The sequence below is a fragment of the Acipenser ruthenus genome, chromosome 41 (genome assembly GCF_902713425.1).
Source record: "Acipenser ruthenus chromosome 41, fAciRut3.2 maternal haplotype, whole genome shotgun sequence".
NCBI lineage: Eukaryota > Metazoa > Chordata > Actinopteri > Acipenseriformes > Acipenseridae > Acipenser > Acipenser ruthenus.
In genome coordinates this window covers 7,398,869-7,409,469 of record NC_081229.1, presented here as the reverse complement: position 1 = coordinate 7,409,469, position 10,601 = coordinate 7,398,869, and the positions used below count along the sequence as shown (strand labels likewise).

The window sequence follows — 10,601 nt, the reverse complement described above, 5'->3', positions numbered from 1 at the left end:
GAGCTCCTCAGAGAGGGTCCTGCAGCAACCCTGCCAGAGGAGCTCCTTAGAGAGGGTCCTGCAGCAACGCTGCCAGAGGAACTCCTCAGAGAGGATCCTGCAGCAACCCTGCCAGAGGAGCTCCTTAGAGAGGGTCCTGCAGCAACGCTGCCAGAGGAGCTCCTCAGAGAGGGTCCTGCAGCAACGCTGCCAGAGGAGCTCCTTAGAGAGGGTCCTGCAGCAACGCTGCCAGAGGAGCTCCTCAGAGAGGGTCCTGCAGCAACGCTGCCAGAGGAGCTCCTCAGAGAGGGTCCTGCAGCAACGCTGCCAGAGGAGCTCCTTAGAGAGGGTCCTGCAGCAACGCTGCCAGAGAAGCTCCTTAGAGAGGGTCCTGCAGCAACGCTGCCAGAGGAGCTCCTTAGAGAAGGTCCTGCAGCAACGCTTTCTCACTCATTTAAATTGTCACAGTGTTTAAAGGAGACTGCCTAAAGTAAATACATTGTGAATCCTAATCTAGTTTGACATGAGGGTATTTAGTAAAGTCTATTAAATACATAAAGTATCAAGCACCCTATTCACAATGTCAGCATCACCAGAAAGAAGGGTCATGTCCAGCATCCTTGCAGAACTGGGTAGTTCTCAGTATCTGTGAAGGGGACTTCTGTGTGGCACAATAGCAACAATCTGGATCAATCTGTCCATTTGTGCAGCTCACTGGATCAATCTGTCCATGTCTGCTGCTCATTGGATCAATCTGTCCATGTGTGCTGCTCATTGGATCAATCTGTCCATGTGTGCAGCTCACTGGATCAATCTGTCCATGTGTGCTGCTCATTGGATCAATCTGTCCATGTGTGCTGCTCATTGGATCAATCTGTCCATGTGTGCAGCTCACTGGATCAATCTGTCCATGTGTGCTGCTCATTGGATCAATCTGTCCATGTGTGCTGCTCATTGGATTAGTTTGTCCACGTCTGCAGCTCATTTTGCAGATGGGGAAGTCCTAGCACCACACCATCCCCATCAAAGCTTATTTACTGCAGCTTCACCATGTTTTTAATTAATTATTTGTATTTATCAGTGGGGTGTTCTGATCACTAGACACCGAGGAGTTCCAACACTCTATTCTATTGTATTTTTCAATAAAGGAGTTCCAACACTCTATTCTATTGTACTTTTCAATAAAGGAGTTCCAGGCATAGTTGAACATGTTCTCTCTTCTTTAATAAACATTGACAGCATGTGTGTTAACATAGTAAACCTTTTATAGTTATATATCAGGCTCATTTTATTTCTTTAGAATCAGGTTTCTAGTATGCCCACCTCTACTAAGATTTTTCTTTTGTAAGGGTATAAATGGTGATCCATTTCATGTAGACATATTAAAAAGTACTGATTAGAGGAGAAACCTCAAAATGGAGCAAGGTAACCAGTGGAGTACCACAGGGATCAGTATTAAGAACATAAGAACATAAGAAAGTTTACAAACAAGAGTAGGCCATTCAGCCCATCTTGCTCGTTTGCTTGTTAGTAGCGTATTGATCCCAGAATCTCATCAAGCAGCTTCTTGAAGGATCCCAGGGTGTCAGCTTCAACAACATTACTGGGGAGTTACTTCCAGACCCTCACAATTCTCTATGTAAAAAAGTGCCTCCTATTTTCTGTTCTGAATGCCCTTTTATCTAATTTCCATTTGTGACCCCTGGTCCTTGTTTCTTTTTTCAGGTCGAAAAAGTCCCCTGGGTCGACATTGTCTATACCTTTTAGGATTTTGAATGCTTGAATCAGATCGCTGCGTAGTCTTCTTTGTTCAAGACTGAACAGATTCAATTCTTTTAGCCTGTCTGCATACGACATGCCTTTTAAAACCGGGATAATTCTGGTTGCTCTTCTTTGCACTCTTTCTAGAGCAGCAATATCCTTTTTGTAACAAGGTGACTAGAACTGAACACAATATTCTAGGTGAGGTCTTACTAATGTATTGTAAAGTTTTAACATTACTTCCCTTGATTTAAATTCAACACTTTTCACAATATATCTGAGCATCTTGTTGGCCTTTTTTATAGCTTCCCCAAATTGTCTAGATGAAGACATTTCTGAGTCAACATAAACTCCTAGGTCTTTTTCATAGATTCCTTCTTCAATTTCAGTCTCTCCCATATGATATTTATAATGCACATTTTTATTGCCTGTGTGCAGTACCTTACACTTTTCTCTATTAAATGTCATTTGCCATGTGCCTGCCCAGTTCTGAATGCTGTCTAGATCATTTTGAATGACCTTTGCTGCTGCAATAGTGTTTACCACTCCTCCTATTTTTGTGTCGTCTGCAAATTTAACAAGTTTGCTTACTATACGAGAATCTAAATGATTAATGTAGATTAGGAATAGCAGAGGACCTAATGCTGATCCCTGTGGTACACCACTGGTTACCTCGCTCCATTTTGAGGTTTCTCCTCTAATCAGTACTTTCTGTTTTCTACATGTTAACCACTCCCTAATCCATGTGCATGCATTTCCTTGAATCCCTACTGTGTTCAGTTTGAGAATTAATCTTTTATGCGGGTCTTTGTCAAAAGCTTTCTGGAAATCTAAATAAACCTACTGCGTTGTGTTCATTAGGTCCTCTGCTATTCCTAATCTACATTAATGACTTAGATTCTCGTATAGTAAGCAAACTTGTTACATTTGCAGACAACACAAAAATAGGATGAGTGGTAAACACTGTTGCAGCAGCAAAGGTCATTCAAAATGATCTAGACAACTTTCAGAACTGGGTAAACACATGGCAAATTACATTTAATAGAGAAAAGTGTAAGGTACTGCACGCAGGCAATAAAAATGTGCATTTTAAATATCATATGGGAGATACTGAAATTGAAGAAGGAATCTATGAAAAAGACCTAGGAGTTTATGTAGACTCAGAAATGTCTTCATCTAGACAATGTGGGGAAGCTATAAAAAAGGCCAACAAGATGCTCGGATATATTGTGAGAAGTGTTGAATTTAACAAAAGGGAAGTAATGTTAAATTTTTCAATGCATTAGTAAGACCTCACCTAGAATATTGTGTTCAGTTCTGGTCACCTCGTTACAAAAAGGATATTGCTGCTCTAGAAAGAGTGCGAAGAAGAGCAACCAGAATTATCCCGGGTTTAAAAGGTATGTCGTATGCAGACAGGCTAAAAGAATTGAATCTATTCAGTCTTGAACAAAGAAGACTACGCGGTGATCTGATTCAAACATTCAAAATCCTAAAAGGTATAGACAATGTCGACCCAGGGGACTTTTTTGACCTGAAAAAGAAACAAGGACCACGTGTCACAAATGGAGATTAGATAAAGGGGCATTAAGAACAGAAAATAGGAGGCACTTTTTTACACAGAGAATTGTGAGGGTCTGGAACCAACTCCCCAGTAATGTTGTTGAAGCTGACACCCTGGGATCCTTCAAGAAGCTGCTTGATGAGATTCTGGGATTAATAAACTACTTACAGCCAAACGAGCAAGATGGGCCGAATGGCCTCCTCTCATTTGTAAACTTTCTTATGTTCTTATGTTCTTGTACTACCTTTTTGTAGGGAGATATAGGAAGAGAGTGAGAGAGAGATTTGGGGAGCCGTGTGTGTGTCAGGATTAGAGTTAGGGTTAGGGAGATTAATCCAACCCCTTATAGTGCATTAATTCAATACGTGAGGATCATGCATTCTGTCACCTGTTTGCACTGCTGGTTGTCCATGTCCTGCTGTGATGTTTTATTCAGTCTTGAATCTTCTGCTTTTTATTTGGAAAGTCCCAGAGTAATAAAGAGCTGCATGTATTTCCTTATTTATAAGTAATTCCATAGTGTGCTTGCACATGTGCACTTTGAGTCCTGACAGAGGGAATAACCATGTAAACTACCAAGGGCACAAGAATTAAACACAATACCACTTCTATTGGAGCATTGCTACTAATTTAAACAAGTCTCTATACATTCAAAACCACAGTATTTACAAACAGGACATGTACTACTATTAAAAGTAACAAGTGATAATGTGCATGCAATCGACCAGGGTCAGATACCAGAGCGGTGTGTATAGATTGTATAAAGATCTCATCCTGGTACATTGAGTGATTCACTGGTAGAACAGTTTGCAGAACAGTGTGTATAGATTGTATAAAGATCTCATCCTGATACATTGAGTGATTCTCTAGTAGAACAGTTTGCAGAACAGTGTGTATAGATTGTATAAAGATCTCATCCTGGTACATTGAGTGATTCTCTAGTAGAACAGTTTGCAGAACAGTGTGTATAGATTGTATAAAGATCTCATCCTGGTACATTGAGTGATTCTCTAGTAGAACAGTTTGCAGAACAGTGTGTATAGATTGTATAAAGATCTCATCCTGGTACATTGAGTGATTCACTGGTAGAACAGTTTGCAGAGCAGTGTGTATAGATTGTATAAAGATCTCATCCCGGTACATTGAGTGATTCGCTGGTAGAACAGTTTGCAGAGCAGTGTGTATAGATTGTATAAAGATCTCATCCTGGTACATTGAGTGATTCGCTGGTAGAACAGTTTGCTAACACTGAAAGGTTCCACTCATACATATTTATTAAAACAACAACATTTCATTGATTGCAAAATAGGTTATTAAAAGCATACAGGAGTTTGGTAGTAAAAGGAACTTTTATTGAACTTAAAACAGGTACAGAGATTAGCTGCATAAAACACTTTAAAATCAACAGAAAAATACATCTATGTTCTTAAATCAAAATGTATACCGTAAGTCAAACATCTTTATTAACACACAATTCATATGTTGTAATAACTCTATCAGAAAAGCTCTTAATGTAGCGAATTTATTTAAGCAAATGCCATTACTGAACAAATATATAGGCCTGGTCTAACCCGGTTAATGAATACAGAGTAGGAAAATGTTAATCAAGGTCACATTGAAACTGTAATCAGGTATAAACTGTAAAGACTGAAGCATCTGTAGCAAATACAATGACTAAAAGCATGACTGTTTACCTTTATTCCCATTAGCATTCAATGTGGTGAAACAAACGGTAAAGTTGATTACTGTAAAGTTACTGCATTATTGAAATTACCAATTTTGTATGAATGATTTGAAAGAATCTACATGAATGTTATACAAAGTAATACAATTTTAAATCTTCACATCCACCCCTTCAAGGTGTGCACCAGTGACCAAAGAATCCTGTTTAGCCGCCACTTCAGGAACCTGTCAAATACAATAAATGAAGGCATTACATTGTCATAAAATAAAAATCTATTTCAACCAGAAAGTCTTTATACTCTGCCTTGTGTTCAAACAAGCAATTCACAATATTGATACAGGGCTGAACAGACAGATACTCAGATTGAGTAATTCACAATGCGATACAGCACTGAGCAGATACTCAGATTGAGTAATTCACAATGCTGATACAGGGCTGAGCAGATACTCAGATTGAGTAATTCACAATGCTGATACAGCACTGAGCAGATACTCAGATTGAGTAATTCACAATGCTGATACAGCACTGAGCAGATACTCAGATTGAGTAATTCACAATGCTGATACAGCACTGAACAGATACTCAGATTGAGTAATTCACAATGCTGATACAGCACTGAACAGATACTCAGATTGAGTAATTCACAATGCTGACAGAGGGCTGAACAGACAGATACTCAGATTGAGTAATTCACAATGCTGATACAGCACTGAACAGATACTCAGATTGAGTAATTCACAATGCTGATACAGCACTGAACAGATACTCAGATTGAGTCATTCACAATGCTGACAGAGGGCTGAACAGACAGATACTCAGATTGAGTAATTCACAATGCGATACAGCACTGAGCAGATACTCAGATTGAGTAATTCACAATGCTGATACAGGGCTGAGCAGATACTCAGATTGAGTAATTCACAATGCTGATACAGCACTGAGCAGATACTCAGATTGAGTAATTCACAATGCTGATACAGCACTGAGCAGATACTCAGATTGAGTAATTCACAATGCTGATACAGCACTGAACAGATACTCAGATTGAGTAATTCACAATGCTGATACAGCACTGAACAGATACTCAGATTGAGTAATTCACAATGCTGACAGAGGGCTGAACAGACAGATACTCAGATTGAGTAATTCACAATGCTGATACAGCACTGAACAGATACTCAGATTGAGTAATTCACAATGCTGATACAGCACTGAACAGATACTCAGATTGAGTCATTCACAATGCTGACAGAGGGCTGAACAGACAGATACTCAGATTGAGTAATTCACAATGCTGATACAGCACTGAGCAGATACTCAGATTGAGTAATTCACAATGCTGATACAGCACTGAGCAGATACTCAGATTGAGTAATTCACAATGCTGACAGAGGGCTGAACAGACAGATACTCAGATTGAGTAATTCACAATGCTGATACAGGGCTGAGCAGATACTCAGATTGAGTAATTCACAATGCTGATACAGCACTGAACAGATACTCAGATTGAGTAATTCACAATGCTGATACAGGGCTGAGCAGATACTCAGATTGAGTAATTCACAATGCTGATACAGCACTGAGCAGATACTCAGATTGAGTAATTCACAATGCTGATACAGCATTGAGCAGATACTCAGATTGAGTAATTCACAATGCTGATACAGCACTGAGCAGACACTCGGATTGAGTAATTCACAATGCTGATACAGCACTGAACAGATACTCAGATTGAGTCATTCACAATGCTGATACAGCACTGAGCAGATACTCAGATTGAGTAATTCACAATGCTGATACAGCACTGAGCAGATACTCAGATTGAGTAATTCACAATGCTGATACAGCACTGAACAGATACTCAGATTGAGTAATTCACAATGCTGATACAGGGCTGAGCAGATACTCAGATTGAGTAATTCACAATGCTGATACAGCACTGAGCAGATACTCAGATTGAGTAATTCACAATGCTGATACAGCACTGAACAGATACTCAGATTGAATAATTCACAATGCTGATACAGGGCTAAACAGATACTCAGATTGAGTAATTCACAATGCTGACAGAGGGCTGAACAGATACTCAGATTGAGTAATTCACAATGCTGACAGAGGGCTGAACAGATACTCAGATTGAGTAATTCACAATGCTGATACAGCACTGAGAAGATACTCAGATTGAGTAATTCACAATGCTGATACAGCACTGAGAAGATACTCAGATTGAGTAATTCACAATGCTGATACAGCACTGAGCAGACACTCAGATTGAGTAATTCACAATGCTGATACAGCACTGAGCAGACACTCAGATTGAGTAATTCACAATGCTGATACAGCACTGAACAGATACTCAGATTGAGTCATTCACAATGCTGATACAGCACTGAGCAGATACTCAGATTGAGTAATTCACAATGCTGATACAGCACTGAGCAGATACTCAGATTGAGTAATTCACAATGCTGATACAGCACTGAGAAGATACTCAGATTGAGTAATTCACAATGCTGATACAGCACTGAGCAGACACTCAGATTGAGTAATTCACAATGCTGATACAGCACTGAACAGATACTCAGATTGAGTCATTCACAATGCTGATACAGCACTGAGCAGATACTCAGATTGAGTAATTCACAATGCTGATACAGCACTGAGCAGATACTCAGATTGAGTAATTCACAATGCTGATACAGCACTGAACAGATACTCAGATTGAGTAATTCACAATGCTGATACAGGGCTGAGCAGATACTCAGATTGAGTAATTCACAATGCTGATACAGCACTGAGCAGATACTCAGATTGAGTAATTCACAATGCTGATACAGCACTGAGCAGATACTCAGATTGAGTAATTCACAATGCTGATACAGCACTGAACAGATACTCAGATTGAGTAATTCACAATGCTGATACAGCACTGAACAGATACTCAGATTGAGTAATTCACAATGCTGACAGAGGGCTGAACAGACAGATACTCAGATTGAGTAATTCACAATGCTGATACAGCACTGAACAGATACTCAGATTGAGTAATTCACAATGCTGATACAGCACTGAACAGATACTCAGATTGAGTCATTCACAATGCTGACAGAGGGCTGAACAGACAGATACTCAGATTGAGTAATTCACAATGCTGATACAGCACTGAGCAGATACTCAGATTGAGTAATTCACAATGCTGATACAGCACTGAGCAGATACTCAGATTGAGTAATTCACAATGCTGACAGAGGGCTGAACAGACAGATACTCAGATTGAGTAATTCACAATGCTGATACAGGGCTGAGCAGATACTCAGATTGAGTAATTCACAATGCTGATACAGCACTGAACAGATACTCAGATTGAGTAATTCACAATGCTGATACAGGGCTGAGCAGATACTCAGATTGAGTAATTCACAATGCTGATACAGCACTGAGCAGATACTCAGATTGAGTAATTCACAATGCTGATACAGCATTGAGCAGATACTCAGATTGAGTAATTCACAATGCTGATACAGCACTGAGCAGACACTCGGATTGAGTAATTCACAATGCTGATACAGCACTGAACAGATACTCAGATTGAGTCATTCACAATGCTGATACAGCACTGAGCAGATACTCAGATTGAGTAATTCACAATGCTGATACAGCACTGAGCAGATACTCAGATTGAGTAATTCACAATGCTGATACAGCACTGAACAGATACTCAGATTGAGTAATTCACAATGCTGATACAGGGCTGAGCAGATACTCAGATTGAGTAATTCACAATGCTGATACAGCACTGAGCAGATACTCAGATTGAGTAATTCACAATGCTGATACAGCACTGAACAGATACTCAGATTGAATAATTCACAATGCTGATACAGGGCTAAACAGATACTCAGATTGAGTAATTCACAATGCTGACAGAGGGCTGAACAGATACTCAGATTGAGTAATTCACAATGCTGACAGAGGGCTGAACAGATACTCAGATTGAGTAATTCACAATGCTGATACAGCACTGAGAAGATACTCAGATTGAGTAATTCACAATGCTGATACAGCACTGAGCAGACACTCAGATTGAGTAATTCACAATGCTGACAGAGGGCTGAACAGACACTCAGATTGAGTAATTCACAATGCTGATACAGCACTGAACAGATACTCAGATTGAGTCATTCACAATGCTGATACAGCACTGAGCAGATACTCAGATTGAGTAATTCACAATGCTGATACAGCACTGAGCAGATACTCAGATTGAGTAATTCACAATGCTGATACAGCACTGAGAAGATACTCAGATTGAGTAATTCACAATGCTGATACAGCACTGAGCAGACACTCAGATTGAGTAATTCACAATGCTGATACAGCACTGAGAAGATACTCAGATTGAGTAATTCACAATGCTGATACAGCACTGAGCAGACACTCAGATTGAGTAATTCACAATGCTGACAGAGGGCTGAACAGACACTCAGATTGAGTAATTCACAATGCTGATACAGCACTGAACAGATACTCAGATTGAGTCATTCACAATGCTGATACAGCACTGAGCAGATACTCAGATTGAGTAATTCACAATGCTGATACAGCACTGAGCAGATACTCAGATTGAGTAATTCACAATGCTGATACAGCACTGAGAAGATACTCAGATTGAGTAATTCACAATGCTGATACAGCACTGAGCAGACACTCAGATTGAGTAATTCACAATGCTGATACAGCACTGAACAGATACTCAGATTGAGTCATTCACAATGCTGATACAGCACTGAGCAGATACTCAGATTGAGTAATTCACAATGCTGATACAGCACTGAGCAGATACTCAGATTGAGTAATTCACAATGCTGATACAGCACTGAACAGATACTCAGATTGAGTAATTCACAATGCTGATACAGGGCTGAGCAGATACTCAGATTGAGTAATTCACAATGCTGATCCAGCACTGAACAGATACTCAGATTGAATAATTCACAATGCTGATACAGCACTGAGCAGATACTCAGATTGAATAATTCACAATGCTGATACAGGGCTAAACAGATACTCAGATTGAGTAATTCACAATGCTGATACAGCACTGAGCAGATACTCAGATTGAGTCATTCACAATGCTGACAGAGGGCTGAGCAGATACTCAGATTGAGTAATTCACAATGCTGACAGAGGGCTGAACAGACAGATACTCAGATTGAGTAATTCACAATGCTGATACAGGGCTGAGCAGATACTCAGATTGAGTAATTCACAATGCTGATACAGCACTGAACAGATACTCAGATTGAGTAATTCACAATGCTGATACAGGGCTGAGCAGATACTCAGATTGAGTAATTCACAATGCTGATACAGCACTGAGCAGATACTCAGATTGAGTAATTCACAATGCTGATACAGCATTGAGCAGATACTCAGATTGAGTAATTCACAATGCTGATACAGCACTGAGCAGACACTCGGATTGAGTAATTCACAATGCTGATACAGCACTGAACAGATACTCAGATTGAGTCATTCACAATGCTGATACAGCACTGAGCAGATACTCAGATTGAGTAATTCACAATGCTGATACAGCACTGAGCAGATACT

At 39.8% G+C, this 10,601-nt stretch overlaps 1 protein-coding gene across 1 annotated transcript in view; it reads right to left on the bottom strand.

Moving 5' to 3' along the window:
- Positions 1-4,634: 4,634 nt before the first annotated feature.
- Positions 4,635-10,601, bottom strand: part of LOC117969055 (class II histocompatibility antigen, B-L beta chain-like) — a 32,843-nt gene continuing 26,876 nt past the window's right edge. The window contains exon 6 of the mRNA XM_059010743.1: positions 4,635-5,212. The gene's annotated coding sequence lies outside the window, so the exon portion shown is untranslated. The remainder of the gene's footprint in view (positions 5,213-10,601) is intronic.